General features: G+C 47.4%; 11 non-coding genes across 11 annotated transcripts; 7 read left to right on the top strand and 4 right to left on the bottom strand.

Moving 5' to 3' along the window:
* Nucleotides 1–403: 403 nt before the first annotated feature.
* Nucleotides 404–498, bottom strand: TRNAI-UAU (transfer RNA isoleucine (anticodon UAU)). The gene is made up of 2 exons: nucleotides 461–498; nucleotides 404–439 (listed from the first exon to the last, which is right to left on the bottom strand). It is a non-coding gene; the product is annotated as a tRNA-Ile (tRNA).
* Nucleotides 499–790: 292 nt separating this feature from the next.
* TRNAS-GCU (transfer RNA serine (anticodon GCU)) lies at nucleotides 791–872 on the top strand. The gene has a single exon. It is a non-coding gene; the product is annotated as a tRNA-Ser (tRNA).
* A 1116-nt stretch (nucleotides 873–1988) lies between these two features.
* TRNAT-UGU (transfer RNA threonine (anticodon UGU)) lies at nucleotides 1989–2060 on the top strand. The gene has a single exon. It is a non-coding gene; the product is annotated as a tRNA-Thr (tRNA).
* A 3196-nt stretch (nucleotides 2061–5256) lies between these two features.
* Nucleotides 5257–5351, bottom strand: TRNAI-UAU (transfer RNA isoleucine (anticodon UAU)). The gene is made up of 2 exons: nucleotides 5314–5351; nucleotides 5257–5292 (listed from the first exon to the last, which is right to left on the bottom strand). It is a non-coding gene; the product is annotated as a tRNA-Ile (tRNA).
* A 292-nt stretch (nucleotides 5352–5643) lies between these two features.
* Nucleotides 5644–5725, top strand: TRNAS-GCU (transfer RNA serine (anticodon GCU)). The gene has a single exon. It is a non-coding gene; the product is annotated as a tRNA-Ser (tRNA).
* Nucleotides 5726–6841: 1116 nt separating this feature from the next.
* On the top strand, nucleotides 6842–6913 carry TRNAT-UGU (transfer RNA threonine (anticodon UGU)). The gene has a single exon. It is a non-coding gene; the product is annotated as a tRNA-Thr (tRNA).
* A 3196-nt stretch (nucleotides 6914–10109) lies between these two features.
* On the bottom strand, nucleotides 10110–10204 carry TRNAI-UAU (transfer RNA isoleucine (anticodon UAU)). Its single transcript has 2 exons — nucleotides 10167–10204; nucleotides 10110–10145 (listed from the first exon to the last, which is right to left on the bottom strand). It is a non-coding gene; the product is annotated as a tRNA-Ile (tRNA).
* Nucleotides 10205–10495: 291 nt separating this feature from the next.
* Nucleotides 10496–10577, top strand: TRNAS-GCU (transfer RNA serine (anticodon GCU)). The gene has a single exon. It is a non-coding gene; the product is annotated as a tRNA-Ser (tRNA).
* A 1116-nt stretch (nucleotides 10578–11693) lies between these two features.
* On the top strand, nucleotides 11694–11765 carry TRNAT-UGU (transfer RNA threonine (anticodon UGU)). The gene has a single exon. It is a non-coding gene; the product is annotated as a tRNA-Thr (tRNA).
* Nucleotides 11766–14962: 3197 nt separating this feature from the next.
* TRNAI-UAU (transfer RNA isoleucine (anticodon UAU)) lies at nucleotides 14963–15057 on the bottom strand. The gene is made up of 2 exons: nucleotides 15020–15057; nucleotides 14963–14998 (listed from the first exon to the last, which is right to left on the bottom strand). It is a non-coding gene; the product is annotated as a tRNA-Ile (tRNA).
* A 292-nt stretch (nucleotides 15058–15349) lies between these two features.
* TRNAS-GCU (transfer RNA serine (anticodon GCU)) lies at nucleotides 15350–15431 on the top strand. Its single transcript has one exon. It is a non-coding gene; the product is annotated as a tRNA-Ser (tRNA).
* Nucleotides 15432–15891: the final 460 nt, after the last annotated feature.

Genomic DNA, 15891 nt, shown 5'->3' on the forward strand with positions numbered 1-15891 from the left:
AGCACCATAAGCTGCTATGGTGCAACTCTTATGTTGACTAGAAACATTAATATGATGACGCTCTTCTTTTGATATGTCTTTCAGTTAAATTTTATTGTAAGTAGCTGATACAGCACTGTTTGCAGCTCCTCAGTATATGGTTATCCCGTGACAACAATGTTTTCATCATATTTATTATTCTACAAATGTATTTTTAAATGCACTGATGTGGTGTTTGCATGCTATGCAAGACGGCACATCATGGAATGTTTATAAGGAGCATCGAATAGGATTGTGATATTTGCACCTGGAAGAGTCGGACACGCAGATCCTGAAAAGAAGTAAAAACTCTCTAGCAAGGGCCGTCTTTCCCCTGAGTTTAATCTTTACTTTTAGTGAAATGGTTTATGAAAAACCAGTAAGCTGCTCCAGGTGAGGCTCGAACTCACAACCTCGGCATGCCTCAATGCAAGTACTGCTGTATAAGTACCGCGCGCTAACCGATTGCGCCACTGGAGCTCACTGTTCTCATACCTCCCCAGTTGAGCCATCTAGAGCTGACCAAGTAGATACTGGCACTGCTCCCTTATTCACTGTGCAAGATCGACTCACATGCTAGCATGTTATCATGACTATTAAAAACTACAGTCCTAATGGAACAGATTTGATAATTCTGCTATATCATGTGCTCTGTCTATTGAACACCACATATATTTGCCAGTTCTGACACAGTCTAGGAGAAACTTATGATTATTTGTAATTAGCACATCGTAAGAATTTCCTAAAAAATGAAACATAGTCACCTAAGGCAGACGAGGTGGCCGAGTGGTTAAGGCGATGGACTGCTAATCCATTGTGCTCTGCACGCGTGGGTTCGAATCCCACCTTCGTCGGAACGCCATCAGACACTCTTTTGAAGGTGGGCATGTCTCGTAGTACAATTACACTCTCTTTCAAGACACAGCCATAATCCACTAGAAGGGCCCAACTGACTATTCCATTTTGGCAATTATGTCAAATTAAGGGAAGTGTTTTGTGCTTAATTGAAATTAGATCTTTCATGAAGTGTCCAGAGGATTGCCTTTCCCTCACTCCTGGCCTTCTAACTAACCCTGGTCGTAGTGGGCGTAGTGGGGCTCCGCGGAGCTACGCGGAGTGGGCGAGAAGCTACGCCCACTCCCGCACTCCGCGTAGCCCCACTACGCACCTCCCTCCCGCTCTCCCCTACATACATTATTTAAGCAACTACCCTTAATAAAACAATTTTAAAGCACCCACCGTGTCCGGGGCTCGTCCGGGGCTCCCTCTTGGAATAGCGTCATCCTGGATACCAATGCCCATGCGCGGGAGGCCGCGCATGCGCATTGGTATCCAGGAAGGGACGCTATTCCAAGAGGGAGCCCCGGAAGAGCCCCGGACATGGTAAGTGCTTTAAAAATTGTTTTATTAAGGTTAGTTGCTTAAATAATGTATGTAGGGGAGGGCGGGAGGGAGGTGGGTGGCGGCCGAATCGGCTACGCCCACGGAGTGGGCGTAGTGTTGCCGGCTACGCTGTCTACGCAAAATGCGTAGAAGGCAACACTACGCCTACTCCGTGGGCGTAGCCGATTCGGACGCCCAGGGTTACTTCTAACCAGTTTGGATAGATAGACTGATAAGAAAGCAGCTCTTACTCCTAAAGTTTCAGCCATCTCAAGTGTATGACTGTTGACATATGTCTGCCCCACAGAGACAGATCACTTCTAATAAGTGAGTTCTCTATCTGTCACTGATTGTGGACATACTAACTAGAGCTATCAGTATGGTCATAAATGTGAATACTCTTATGTTCTCAAATCAAAATGGAGTTTTTCCTACTTCCAAGAAAAGTGTCTTAAGCATGCTCTTCAATTTGTGCACGCATGTAGACATTCAAATGCAACTGCATTTCCATACAGAGTCTCAAAATCATAGATATCTTCATACCGCAGTAAGAATACATGAAGCGATTTACATACTGCAGGCAGGCTGGCCTTGTAGCTCAGTGGCAGAGCACTGGTCTTGTAAACCAGGGGTCATGAGTTCAAGCCTCATCAGGGCCTTTTTATATGTGAGTTTCTGTATGTTGTTTCCAAGTCATTCTTTCTAGGAGTCACACCTTGTCTTAAGTTTGCTTATTGACAAGCTTCCCTTTCCTGCTTTCATCGTATCAAGAAGACTTCATGAAAACCATTGAACCATAAACTATCGCCTCACCCCTTCCGATCGCCTGACGAACGCCTGACAAACGCCATTCTCACCCCGCCGGGCAAGCCCTGCCGGGCAAAGCCAAATAAGCCATGCATATTTGAAGTTCCTTTGAAAGTCAGAGCGAGGACTATGACCTCTGTTCAGACTGAGTCTGCATCCACAGAAAGCAGACCCTCCAGGATATCGCGATTTCGCGATTTGCCGCGAAATTGGCACTTTAGTAAAAATGCCGCGATTTTTACAAAAGTGCCCGCGAAATCGGCACTTTTCGTAGAAATCGCGGCATTTTTACCAAAGCCGCTATATCCTGGGGGGGTCTGACTTACTTTGTTTATTGGGGCGGGCGGGAAGGACACAGAAGCACGAAAGAATAACATTCCGGGCTTGCTTAATGGGGCATTAGCAGCTCACTCAGCTCACAATCGATAGAAGCGCACAGACCGACCCGGGGCCTGCAGGTGGCCAGAGGCTGGGGGCATCTATCTTCCGGAGGGGGCGGGGCAGAGAGCAAGAGGTGTCTGCTGGAGGGGGGCGGCGTGCTTTGCAGTGTGTGTGTGTGTGCCCTGTGTACAGACTGCGCTCTGTGATGTGGGGTGCGTATGGACACCGCTGCAGGGTGGGCCGGGGGCTGCAGGTGGCCAGAGGCTGGGGGGCATTTATCTTCCAGAGGGCGGGGGGGGAGGAGTAGAGACAAGGTGGGGGTGTCTGCTGGAGAGGAGCGGCGTGCCTTGCAGTGTGTGTGTGTCTGCCCTGTGTACAGACTGCGCTGCCTGTGATGTGGGGTGAGCGTGAACACCGCTGCAGGGCGGGCCGGGGGGCTCGAAGTGGACACCCGACCCCCCACCCTGAAGACAAGCCTCAGTGTAATCCCGAGATTCCTCTCGGTAATGAGCTCTGGAGCCGGGGGGTCTCGGGAGGGAAATGAAACAAACACGAGGATTGTGATGGGATTGGATTCCCAGCAGGAAGCAGGGGCTCGCACCTCCACCGCCCCCCATACGGCAGAGAACCCACAGCACTGAACTCCTCTTGCTTCACAGATAAAATTGGCAGTAAACCTAGGTCTGAAATGCAAAGGCAGGTAATGAGCTTCAAAAGGAAATACGCTCATTATGGATAAACGATAATTAGAGTCAAATGTTCAAGTGTCCTAAACGATAAAGCAATGCTACAATTTCTACCGGCCCCTTGAAGATATCCTCAAGACAGTCTTGATACTATCAACAAATCACGTTGCAACGTCAGCAACTACAGAGCAGCACATCGGAATAAGTGCTACTTTCAAATTGCACATTATCTAGCATCGAAAAGTGTGTCACTTTCACTTAAAAGCCTGAGTAATCACCGATGTGAGTAGCAATGGAAGACAGCCTATTGCAGCCTGTGCCTACTTTTGCCCTATCCAGTAGCAGTGGAGCGCAAAGGTAAAGAGGGGGAGCAAGAATGAAAACTGAGGGTATGGGGCAGGTGAGACGAGAAAGAAGGGGTGAAAGAGAGGGGGAGTGAGCAAAGAAGTCACAGGTGGGATAGAAGTAAAGGGTAGTAGGGGGTGAGAGAAACTGGGCGAATGAAAGTGAAAGGTGGAGAAAAGTAGAGAGGAGTGAGCAGGAGAGAAAGAGGGAGGGTGAATGCGCGAGAAATAGGGCGAGAGAGGAAGGGGAAGAAAGACAGTGTCTGGTAGAACGAAAGTATGAGAGTTAGAGAGAGAAGAGCGGGCTAGGAAGGGAGAGAGGGCGACAAGAGAGAACTAGAGAGGCAGGTTGCTAGAGAGATACGAAGATGGAAAGAGAGAGGGACGGGGGGAGAAGAGACTGGGCTGATGAGAGAGATATCGATAAGGAGAGAAAGATGTGTGTGTATGCGTGAGAGAGAGGATGAGTGAATGAGGCACAGAAAGGAGGGGGCATGAGAAACAGAAAGCTGAATGGGACAGTGGAAAGAGTGAATTAGGAAGGAAGATAGAGGAGCTAAAAGCGGCAAAACACAACTAAGAGAGGGAGAATTGGGAGGCAGAAAGAGCGTTAGGAAGGGCGGGTGACGGATGAGGTCACTGGAGGCCGCTTTATGAAGGTCCAGGGCCAAATGAAATGCCGCAAAATTGCCGCTAAATTTCCATATTTGTGCCGCTAAATTTCCATTTTTGTGCCGCTAAATTTGCTAATCCATGCCGCTATATCCTGGGGGGTCTGAGAAAGGATGAAATAAGGATCTAGAAATTTCACCAAGGAGATGTGAACTTCATCCCCCTTAAAATACTTTTCCTCCCAGATGCCCTGGCTCTTAGTCAAATGAGGTTAATCTTCAAAACCCCACCCCCACTAACCATAAATATCCGACTCTCCTGCTGTCCATTCAAATGATACAAGGTATCTTGTACATAGAGAGAATGTGAGAAAAAGCAAATCGCTTCATAGATTTGGTGACCTTGGATGGGTGGGCTGGATAAAGAAGTGAACCTGATTTCGGGAAAAGGAGTATCGTGATGGGGATGAGGAAAAGAGAACATGGACCACATTCACAAGTTAGAGAAATAAATATATTAGGTTGAATGGTTTTAAAAAGTTAACTTTGAGCATGAATTGTTTTTTTAAACTGCAAAGAATAAAAAAAATCAATGTGGGATTGGAGGCACAATCTGAGCAGAAAGCACCATAAGCTGCTATGGTGCAACTCTTATGTTGACTAGAAACATTAATATGATGACGCTCTTCTTTTGATATGTCTTTCAGTTAAATTTTATTGTAAGTAGCTGATACAGCACTGTTTGCAGCTCCTCAGTATATGGTTATCCCGTGACAACAATGTTTTCATCATATTTATTATTCTACAAATGTATTTTTAAATGCACTGATGTGGTGTTTGCATGCTATGCAAGACGGCACATCATGGAATGTTTATAAGGAGCATCGAATAGGATTGTGATATTTGCACCTGGAAGAGTCGGACACGCAGATCCTGAAAAGAAGTAAAAACTCTCTAGCAAGGGCCGTCTTTCCCCTGAGTTTAATCTTTACTTTTAGTGAAATGGTTTATGAAAAACCAGTAAGCTGCTCCAGGTGAGGCTCGAACTCTCAACCTCGGCATGCCTCAATGCAAGTACTGCTGTATAAGTACCGCGCGCTAACCGATTGCGCCACTGGAGCTCACTGTTCTCATACCTCCCCAGTTGAGCCATCTAGAGCTGACCAAGTAGATACTGGCACTGCTCCCTTATTCACTGTGCAAGATCGACTCACATGCTAGCATGTTATCATGACTATTAAAAACTACAGTCCTAATGGAACAGATTTGATAATTCTGCTATATCATGTGCTCTGTCTATTGAACACCACATATATTTGCCAGTTCTGACACAGTCTAGGAGAAACTTATGATTATTTGTAATTAGCACATCGTAAGAATTTCCTAAAAAATGAAACATAGTCACCTAAGGCAGACGAGGTGGCCGAGTGGTTAAGGCGATGGACTGCTAATCCATTGTGCTCTGCACGCGTGGGTTCGAATCCCACCTTCGTCGGAACGCCATCAGACACTCTTTTGAAGGTGGGCATGTCTCGTAGTACAATTACACTCTCTTTCAAGACACAGCCATAATCCACTAGAAGGGCCCAACTGACTATTCCATTTTGGCAATTATGTCAAATTAAGGGAAGTGTTTTGTGCTTAATTGAAATTAGATCTTTCATGAAGTGTCCAGAGGATTGCCTTTCCCTCACTCCTGGCCTTCTAACTAACCCTGGTCGTAGTGGGCGTAGTGGGGCTCCGCGGAGCTACGCGGAGTGGGCGAGAAGCTACGCCCACTCCCGCACTCCGCGTAGCCCCACTACGCACCTCCCTCCCGCTCTCCCCTACATACATTATTTAAGCAACTACCCTTAATAAAACAATTTTAAAGCACCCACCGTGTCCGGGGCTCGTCCGGGGCTCCCTCTTGGAATAGCGTCATCCTGGATACCAATGCCCATGCGCGGGAGGCCGCGCATGCGCATTGGTATCCAGGAAGGGACGCTATTCCAAGAGGGAGCCCCGGAAGAGCCCCGGACATGGTAAGTGCTTTAAAAATTGTTTTATTAAGGTTAGTTGCTTAAATAATGTATGTAGGGGAGGGCGGGAGGGAGGTGGGTGGCGGCCGAATCGGCTACGCCCACGGAGTGGGCGTAGTGTTGCCGGCTACGCTGTCTACGCAAAATGCGTAGAAGGCAACACTACGCCTACTCCGTGGGCGTAGCCGATTCGGACGCCCAGGGTTACTTCTAACCAGTTTGGATAGATAGACTGATAAGAAAGCAGCTCTTACTCCTAAAGTTTCAGCCATCTCAAGTGTATGACTGTTGACATATGTCTGCCCCACAGAGACAGATCACTTCTAATAAGTGAATTCTCTATCTGTCACTGATTGTGGACATACTAACTAGAGCTATCAGTATGGTCATAAATGTGAATACTCTTATGTTCTCAAATCAAAATGGAGTTTTTCCTACTTCCAAGAAAAGTGTCTTAAGCATGCTCTTCAATTTGTGCACGCATGTAGACATTCAAATGCAACTGCATTTCCATACAGAGTCTCAAAATCATAGATATCTTCATACCGCAGTAAGAATACATGAAGCGATTTACATACTGCAGGCAGGCTGGCCTTGTAGCTCAGTGGCAGAGCACTGGTCTTGTAAACCAGGGGTCATGAGTTCAAGCCTCATCAGGGCCTTTTTATATGTGAGTTTCTGTATGTTGTTTCCAAGTCATTCTTTCTAGGAGTCACACCTTGTCTTAAGTTTGCTTATTGACAAGCTTCCCTTTCCTGCTTTCATCGTATCAAGAAGACTTCATGAAAACCATTGAACCATAAACTATCGCCTCACCCCTTCCGATCGCCTGACGAACGCCTGACAAACGCCATTCTCACCCCGCCGGGCAAGCCCTGCCGGGCAAAGCCAAATAAGCCATGCATATTTGAAGTTCCTTTGAAAGTCAGAGCGAGGACTATGACCTCTGTTCAGACTGAGTCTGCATCCACAGAAAGCAGACCCTCCAGGATATCGCGATTTCGCGATTTGCCGCGAAATTGGCACTTTAGTAAAAATGCCGCGATTTTTACAAAAGTGCCCGCGAAATCGGCACTTTTCGTAGAAATCGCGGCATTTTTACCAAAGCCGCTATATCCTGGGGGGGTCTGACTTACTTTGTTTATTGGGGCGGGCGGGAAGGACACAGAAGCACGAAAGAATAACATTCCGGGCTTGCTTAATGGGGCATTAGCAGCTCACTCAGCTCACAATCGATAGAAGCGCACAGACCGACCCGGGGCCTGCAGGTGGCCAGAGGCTGGGGGCATCTATCTTCCGGAGGGGGCGGGGCAGAGAGCAAGAGGTGTCTGCTGGAGGGGGGCGGCGTGCTTTGCAGTGTGTGTGTGTGTGCCCTGTGTACAGACTGCGCTCTGTGATGTGGGGTGCGTATGGACACCGCTGCAGGGCGGGCCGGGGGCTGCAGGTGGCCAGAGGCTGGGGGGCATTTATCTTCCAGAGGGCGGGGGGGGAGGAGTAGAGACAAGGTGGGGGTGTCTGCTGGAGAGGAGCGGCGTGCCTTGCAGTGTGTGTGTGTCTGCCCTGTGTACAGACTGCGCTGCCTGTGATGTGGGGTGAGCGTGAACACCGCTGCAGGGCGGGCCGGGGGGCTCGAAGTGGACACCCGACCCCCCACCCTGAAGACAAGCCTCAGTGTAATCCCGAGATTCCTCTCGGTAATGAGCTCTGGAGCCGGGGGGTCTCGGGAGGGAAATGAAACAAACACGAGGATTGTGATGGGATTGGATTCCCAGCAGGAAGCAGGGGCTCGCACCTCCACCGCCCCCCATACGGCAGAGAACCCACAGCACTGAACTCCTCTTGCTTCACAGATAAAATTGGCAGTAAACCTAGGTCTGAAATGCAAAGGCAGGTAATGAGCTTCAAAAGGAAATACGCTCATTATGGATAAACGATAATTAGAGTCAAATGTTCAAGTGTCCTAAACGATAAAGCCATGCTACAATTTCTACCGGCCCCTTGAAGATATCCTCAAGACAGTCTTGATACTATCAACAAATCACGTTGCAACGTCAGCAACTACAGAGCAGCACATCGGAATAAGTGCTACTTTCAAATTGCACATTATCTAGCATCGAAAAGTGTGTCACTTTCACTTAAAAGCCTGAGTAATCACCGATGTGAGTAGCAATGGAAGACAGCCTATTGCAGCCTGTGCCTACTTTTGCCCTATCCAGTAGCAGTGGAGCGCAAAGGTAAAGAGGGGGAGCAAGAATGAAAACTGAGGGTATGGGGCAGGTGAGACGAGAAAGAAGGGGTGAAAGAGAGGGGGAGTGAGCAAAGAAGTCACAGGTGGGATAGAAGTAAAGGGTAGTAGGGGGTGAGAGAAACTGGGCGAATGAAAGTGAAAGGTGGAGAAAAGTAGAGAGGAGTGAGCAGGAGAGAAAGAGGGAGGGTGAATGCGCGAGAAATAGGGCGAGAGAGGAAGGGGAAGAAAGACAGTGTCTGGTAGAACGAAAGTATGAGAGTTAGAGAGAGAAGAGCGGGCTAGGAAGGGAGAGAGGGCGACAAGAGAGAACTAGAGAGGCAGGTTGCTAGAGAGATACGAAGATGGAAAGAGAGAGGGACGGGGGGAGAAGAGACTGGGCTGATGAGAGAGATATCGATAAGGAGAGAAAGATGTGTGTGTATGCGTGAGAGAGAGGATGAGTGAATGAGGCACAGAAAGGAGGGGGCATGAGAAACAGAAAGCTGAATGGGACAGTGGAAAGAGTGAATTAGGAAGGAAGATAGAGGAGCTAAAAGCGGCAAAACACAACTAAGAGAGGGAGAATTGGGAGGCAGAAAGAGCGTTAGGAAGGGCGGGTGACGGATGAGGTCACTGGAGGCCGCTTTATGAAGGTCCAGGGCCAAATGAAATGCCGCAAAATTGCCGCTAAATTTCCATATTTGTGCCGCTAAATTTCCATTTTTGTGCCGCTAAATTTGCTAATCCATGCCGCTATATCCTGGGGGGTCTGAGAAAGGATGAAATAAGGATCTAGAAATTTCACCAAGGAGATGTGAACTTCATCCCCCTTAAAATACTTTTCCTCCCAGATGCCCTGGCTCTTAGTCAAATGAGGTTAATCTTCAAAACCCCACCCCCACTAACCATAAATATCCGACTCTCCTGCTGTCCATTCAAATGATACAAGGTATCTTGTACATAGAGAGAATGTGAGAAAAAGCAAATCGCTTCATAGATTTGGTGACCTTGGATGGGTGGGCTGGATAAAGAAGTGAACCTGATTTCGGGAAAAGGAGTATCGTGATGGGGATGAGGAAAAGAGAACATGGACCACATTCACAAGTTAGAGAAATAAATATATTAGGTTGAATGGTTTTAAAAAGTTAACTTTGAGCATGAATTGTTTTTTTAAACTGCAAAGAATAAAAAAAATCAATGTGGGATTGGAGGCACAATCTGAGCAGAAAGCACCATAAGCTGCTATGGTGCAACTCTTATGTTGACTAGAAACATTAATATGATGACGCTCTTCTTTTGATATGTCTTTCAGTTAAATTTTATTGTAAGTAGCTGATACAGCACTGTTTGCAGCTCCTCAGTATATGGTTATCCCGTGACAACAATGTTTTCATCATATTTATTATTCTACAAATGTATTTTTAAATGCACTGATGTGGTGTTTGCATGCTATGCAAGACGGCACATCATGGAATGTTTATAAGGAGCATCGAATAGGATTGTGATATTTGCACCTGGAAGAGTCGGACACGCAGATCCTGAAAAGAAGTAAAAACTCTCTAGCAAGGGCCGTCTTTCCCCTGAGTTTAATCTTTACTTTTAGTGAAATGGTTTATGAAAAACCAGTAAGCTGCTCCAGGTGAGGCTCGAACTCACAACCTCGGCATGCCTCAATGCAAGTACTGCTGTATAAGTACCGCGCGCTAACCGATTGCGCCACTGGAGCTCACTGTTCTCATACCTCCCCAGTTGAGCCATCTAGAGCTGACCAAGTAGATACTGGCACTGCTCCCTTATTCACTGTGCAAGATCGACTCACATGCTAGCATGTTATCATGACTATTAAAAATACAGTCCTAATGGAACAGATTTGATAATTCTGCTATATCATGTGCTCTGTCTATTGAACACCACATATATTTGCCAGTTCTGACACAGTCTAGGAGAAACTTATGATTATTTGTAATTAGCACATCGTAACAATTTCCTAAAAAATGAAACATAGTCACCTAAGGCAGACGAGGTGGCCGAGTGGTTAAGGCGATGGACTGCTAATCCATTGTGCTCTGCACGTGTGGGTTCGAATCCCACCTTTGTCGGAACGCCATCAGACACTCTTTTGAAGGTGGGCATGTCTCGTAGTACAATTACACTCTCTTTCAAGACACAGCCATAATCCACTAGAAGGGCCCAAATGACTATTCCATTTTGGCAATTATGTCAAATTAAGGGAAGTGTTTTGTGCTTAATTGAAATTAGATCTTTCATGAAGTGTCCAGAGGATTGCCTTTCCCTCACTCCTGGCCTTCTAACTAACCCTGGTCGTAGTGGGCGTAGTGGGGCTCCGCGGAGCTACGCGGAGTGGGCGAGAAGCTACGCCCACTCCCGCACTCCGCGTAGCCCCACTACGCACCTCCCTCCCGCTCTCCCCTACATACATTATTTAAGCAACTACCCTTAATAAAACAATTTTAAAGCACTTACCGTGTCCGGGGCTCGTCCGGGGCTCCCTCTTGGAATAGCGTCGTCCTGGATACCAATGCCCATGCGCGGGAGGCCGCGCATGCGCATTGGTATCCAGGAAGGGACGCTATTCCAAGAGGGAGCCCCGGAAGAGCCCCGGACATGGTAAGTGCTTTAAAAATTGTTTTATTAAGGTTAGTTGCTTAAATAATGTATGTAGGGGAGGGCGGGAGGGAGGTGGGTGGCGGCCGAATCGGCTACGCTCACGGAGTGGGCGTAGTGTTGCCGGCTACGCTGTCTACGCAAAATGCGTAGAAGGCAACACTACGCCTACTCCGTGGGCGTAGCCGATTCGGACGCCCAGGGTTACTTCTAACCAGTTTGGATAGATAGACTGATAAGAAAGCAGCTCTTACTCCTAAAGTTTCAGCCATCTCAAGTGTATGACTGTTGACATATGTCTGCCCCACAGAGACAGATCACTTCTAATAAGTGAGTTCTCTATCTGTCACTGATTGTGGACATACTAACTAGAGCTATCAGTATGGTCATAAATGTGAATACTCTTATGTTCTCAAATCAAAATGGAGTTTTTCCTACTTGCAAGAAAAGTGTCTTAAGCATGCTCTTCAATTTGTGCACGCATGTAGACATTCAAATGCAACTGCATTTCCATACAGAGTCTCAAAATTATAGATATCTTCATACCGCAGTAAGAATACATGAAGCGATTTACATACTGCAGGCAGGCTGGCCTTGTAGCTCAGTGGCAGAGCACTGGTCTTGTAAACCAGGGGTCATGAGTTCAAGCCTCATCAGGGCCTTTTTATATGTGAGTTTCTGTATGTTGTTTCCAAGTCATTCTTTCTAGGAGTCACACCTTGTCTTAAGTTTGCTTATTGACAAGCTTCCCTTTCCTGCTTTCATCGTATCAAGAAGACTTCATGAAAACCATTGAACCATAAACTATCGCCTCACCCCTTCCGATCGCCTGACGAACGCCTGACAAACGCCATTCTCACCCCGCCGGGCAAGCCCTGCCGGGCAAAGCCAAATAAGCCATGCATATTTGAAGTTCCTTTGAAAGTCAGAGCGAGGACTATGACCTCTGTTCAGACTGAGTCTGCATCCACAGAAAGCAGACCCTCCAGGATATCGCGATTTCGCGATTTGCCGCGAAATTGGCACTTTAGTAAAAATGCCGCGATTTTTACAAAAGTGCCCGCGAAATCGGCACTTTTCGTAGAAATCGCGGCATTTTTACCAAAGCCGCTATATCCTGGGGGGGTCTGACTTACTTTGTTTATTGGGGCGGGCGGGAAGGACACAGAAGCACGAACGAATAACATTCCGGGCTTGCTTAATGGGGCATTAGCAGCTCACTCAGCTCACAATCGATAGAAGCGCACAGACCGACCCGGGGCCTCCAGGTGGCCAGAGGCTGGGGGCATCTATCTTCCGGAGGGGGCGGGGCAGAGAGCAAGAGGTGTCTGCTGGAGGGGGGCGGCGTGCTTTGCAGTGTGTGTGTGTGTGCCCTGTGTACAGACTGCGCTCTGTGATGTGGGGTGCGTATGGACACCGCTGCAGGGCGGGCCGGGGGCTGCAGGTGGCCAGAGGCTGGGGGGCATTTATCTTCCAGAGGGCGGGGGGGGAGGAGTAGAGACAAGGTGGGGGTGTCTGCTGGAGAGGAGCGGCGTGCCTTGCAGTGTGTGTGTGTCTGCCCTGTGTACAGACTGCGCTGCCTGTGATGTGGGGTGAGCGTGAACACCGCTGCAGGGCGGGCCAGGGGGCTCGAAGTGGACACCCGACCCCCCACCCTGAAGACAAGCCTCAGTGTAATCCCGAGATTCCTCTCGGTAATGAGCTCTGGAGCCGGGGGGTCTCGGGAGGGAAATGAAACAAACACGAGGATTGTGATGGGATTGGATTCCCAGCAGGAAGCAGGGGCTCGCACCTCCACCGCCCCCCATACGGCAGAGAACCCACAGCACTGAACTCCTCTTGCTTCACAGATAAAATTGGCAGTAAACCTAGGTCTGAAATGCAAAGGCAGGTAATGAGCTTCAAAAGGAAATACGCTCATTATGGATAAACGATAATTAGAGTCAAATGTTCAAGTGTCCTAAACGATAAAGCCATGCTACAATTTCTACCGGCCCCTTGAAGATATCCTCAAGACAGTCTTGATACTATCAACAAATCACGTTGCAATGTCAGCAACTACAGAGCAGCACATCGGAATAAGTGCTACTTTCAAATTGCACATTATCTAGCATCGAAAAGTGTGTCACTTTCACTTAAAAGCCTGAGTAATCACCGATGTGAGTAGCAATGGAAGACAGCCTATTGCAGCCTGTGCCTACTTTTGCCCTATCCAGTAGCAGTGGAGCGCAAAGGTAAAGAGGGGGAGCAAGAATGAAAACTGAGGGTATGGTGCAGGTGAGACGAGAAAGAAGGGGTGAAAGAGAGGGGGAGTGAGCAAAGAAGTCACAGGTGGGATAGAAGTAAAGGGTAGTAGGGGGTGAGAGAAACTGGGCGAATGAAAGTGAAAGGTGGAGAAAAGTAGAGAGGAGTGAGCAGGAGAGAAAGAGGGAGGGTGAATGCGCGAGAAATAAGGCGAGAGAGGAAGGGGAAGAAAGACAGTGTCTGGTAGAACGAAAGTATGAGAGTTAGAGAGAGAAGAGCGGGCTAGGAAGGGAGAGAGGGCGACAAGAGAGAACTAGAGAGGCAGGTTGCTAGAGAGATACGAAGATGGAAAGAGAGAGGGACGGGGGGAGAAGAGACTGGGCTGATGAGAGAGATATCGATAAGGAGAGAAAGATGTGTGTGTATGCGTGAGAGAGAGGATGAGTGAATGAGGCACAGAAAGGAGGGGGCATGAGAAACAGAAAGCTGAATGGGACAGTGGAAAGAGTGAATTAGGAAGGAAGATAGAGGAGCTAAAAGCGGCAAAACACAACTAAGAGAGGGAGAATTGGGAGGCAGAAAGAGCGTTAGGAAGGGCGGGTGACGGATGAGGTCACTGGAGGCCGCTTTATGAAGGTCCAAGGCCAAATGAAATGCCGCAAAATTGCCGCTAAATTTCCATATTTGTGCCGCTAAATTTCCATTTTTGTGCCGCTAAATTTGCTAATCCATGCCGCTATATCCTGGGGGGTCTGAGAAAGGATGAAATAAGGATCTAGAAATTTCACCAAGGAGATGTGAACTTCATCCCCCTTAAAATACTTTTCCTCCCAGATGCCCCGGCTCTTAGTCAAATGAGGTTAATCTTCAAAACCCCACCCCCACTAACCATAAATATCCGACTCTCCTGCTGTCCATTCAAATGATACAAGGTATCTTGTACATAGAGAGAATGTGAGAAAAAGCAGAATCGCTTCATAGATTTGGTGACCTTGGATGGGTGGGCTGGATAAAGAAGTGAACCTGATTTCGGGAAAAGGAGTATCGTGATGGGGATGAGGAAAAGAGAACATGGACCACATTCACAAGTTAGAGAAATAAATATATTAGGTTGAATGGTTTTAAAAAGTTAACTTTGAGCATGAATTGTTTTTTTAAACTGCAAAGAATAAAAAAAATCAATGTGGGATTGGAGGCACAATCTGAGCAGAAAGCACCATAAGCTGCTATGGTGCAACTCTTATGTTGACTAGAAACATTAATATGATGACGCTCTTCTTTTGATATGTATTTCAGTTAAATTTTATTGTAAGTAGCTGATACAGCACTGTTTGCAGCTCCTCAGTATATGGTTATCCCGTGACAACAATGTTTTCATCATATTTATTATTCTACAAATGTATTTTTAAATGCACTGATGTGGTGTTTGCATGCTATGCAAGACGGCACATCATGGAATGTTTATAAGGAGCATCGAATAGGATTGTGATATTTGCACCTGGAAGAGTCGGACACGCAGATCCTGAAAAGAAGTAAAAACTCTCTAGCAAGGGCCGTCTTTCCCCTGAGTTTAATCTTTACTTTTAGTGAAATGGTTTATGAAAAACCAGTAAGCTGCTCCAGGTGAGGCTCAAACTCACAACCTCGGCATGCCTCAATGCAAGTACTGCTGTATAAGTACCGCGCGCTAACCGATTGCGCCACTGGAGCTCACTGTTCTCATACCTCCCCAGTTGAGCCATCTAGAGCTGACCAAGTAGATACTGGCACTGCTCCCTTATTCACTGTGCAAGATCGACTCACATGCTAGCATGTTATCATGACTATTAAAAACTACAGTCCTAACGGAACAGATTTGATAATTCTGCTATATCATGTGCTCTGTCTATTGAACACCACATATATTTGCCAGTTCTGACACAGTCTAGGAGAAACTTATGATTATTTGTAATTAGCACATCGTAAGAATTTCCTAAAAAATGAAACATAGTCACCTAAGGCAGACGAGGTGGCCGAGTGGTTAAGGCGATGGACTGCTAATCCATTGTGCTCTGCATGCGTGGGTTCGAATCCCACCTTTGTCGGAACGCCATCAGACACTCTTTTGAAGGTGGGCATGTCTCGTAGTACAATTACACTCTCTTTCAAGACACAGCCATAATCCACTAGAAGGGCCCAACTGACTATTCCATTTTGGCAATTATGTCAAATTAAGGGAAGTGTTTTGTGCTTAATTGAAATTAGATCTTTCATGAAGTGTCCAGAGGATTGCCTTTCCCTCACTCCTGGCCTTCTAACTAACCCTGGTCGTAGTGGGCGTAGTGGGGCTCCGCGGAGCTACGCGGAGTGGGCGAGAAGCTACGCCCACTCCCGCACTCCGCGTAGCCCCACTACGCACCTCCCTCCCGCTCTCCCCTACATACATTATTTAAGCAACTACCCTTAATAAAACAATTTTAAAGCACTTACCGTGTCCGGGGCTCGTCCGGGGCTCCCTCTTGGAATAGCGTCGTCCTGGATACCAATGCGCATGCGCGGGAGGCC

The sequence above is a fragment of the Lissotriton helveticus genome, chromosome 5_1 (assembly GCF_964261635.1).
Source record: "Lissotriton helveticus chromosome 5_1, aLisHel1.1, whole genome shotgun sequence".
Classification (NCBI taxonomy): Eukaryota; Metazoa; Chordata; class Amphibia; order Caudata; family Salamandridae; genus Lissotriton; species Lissotriton helveticus.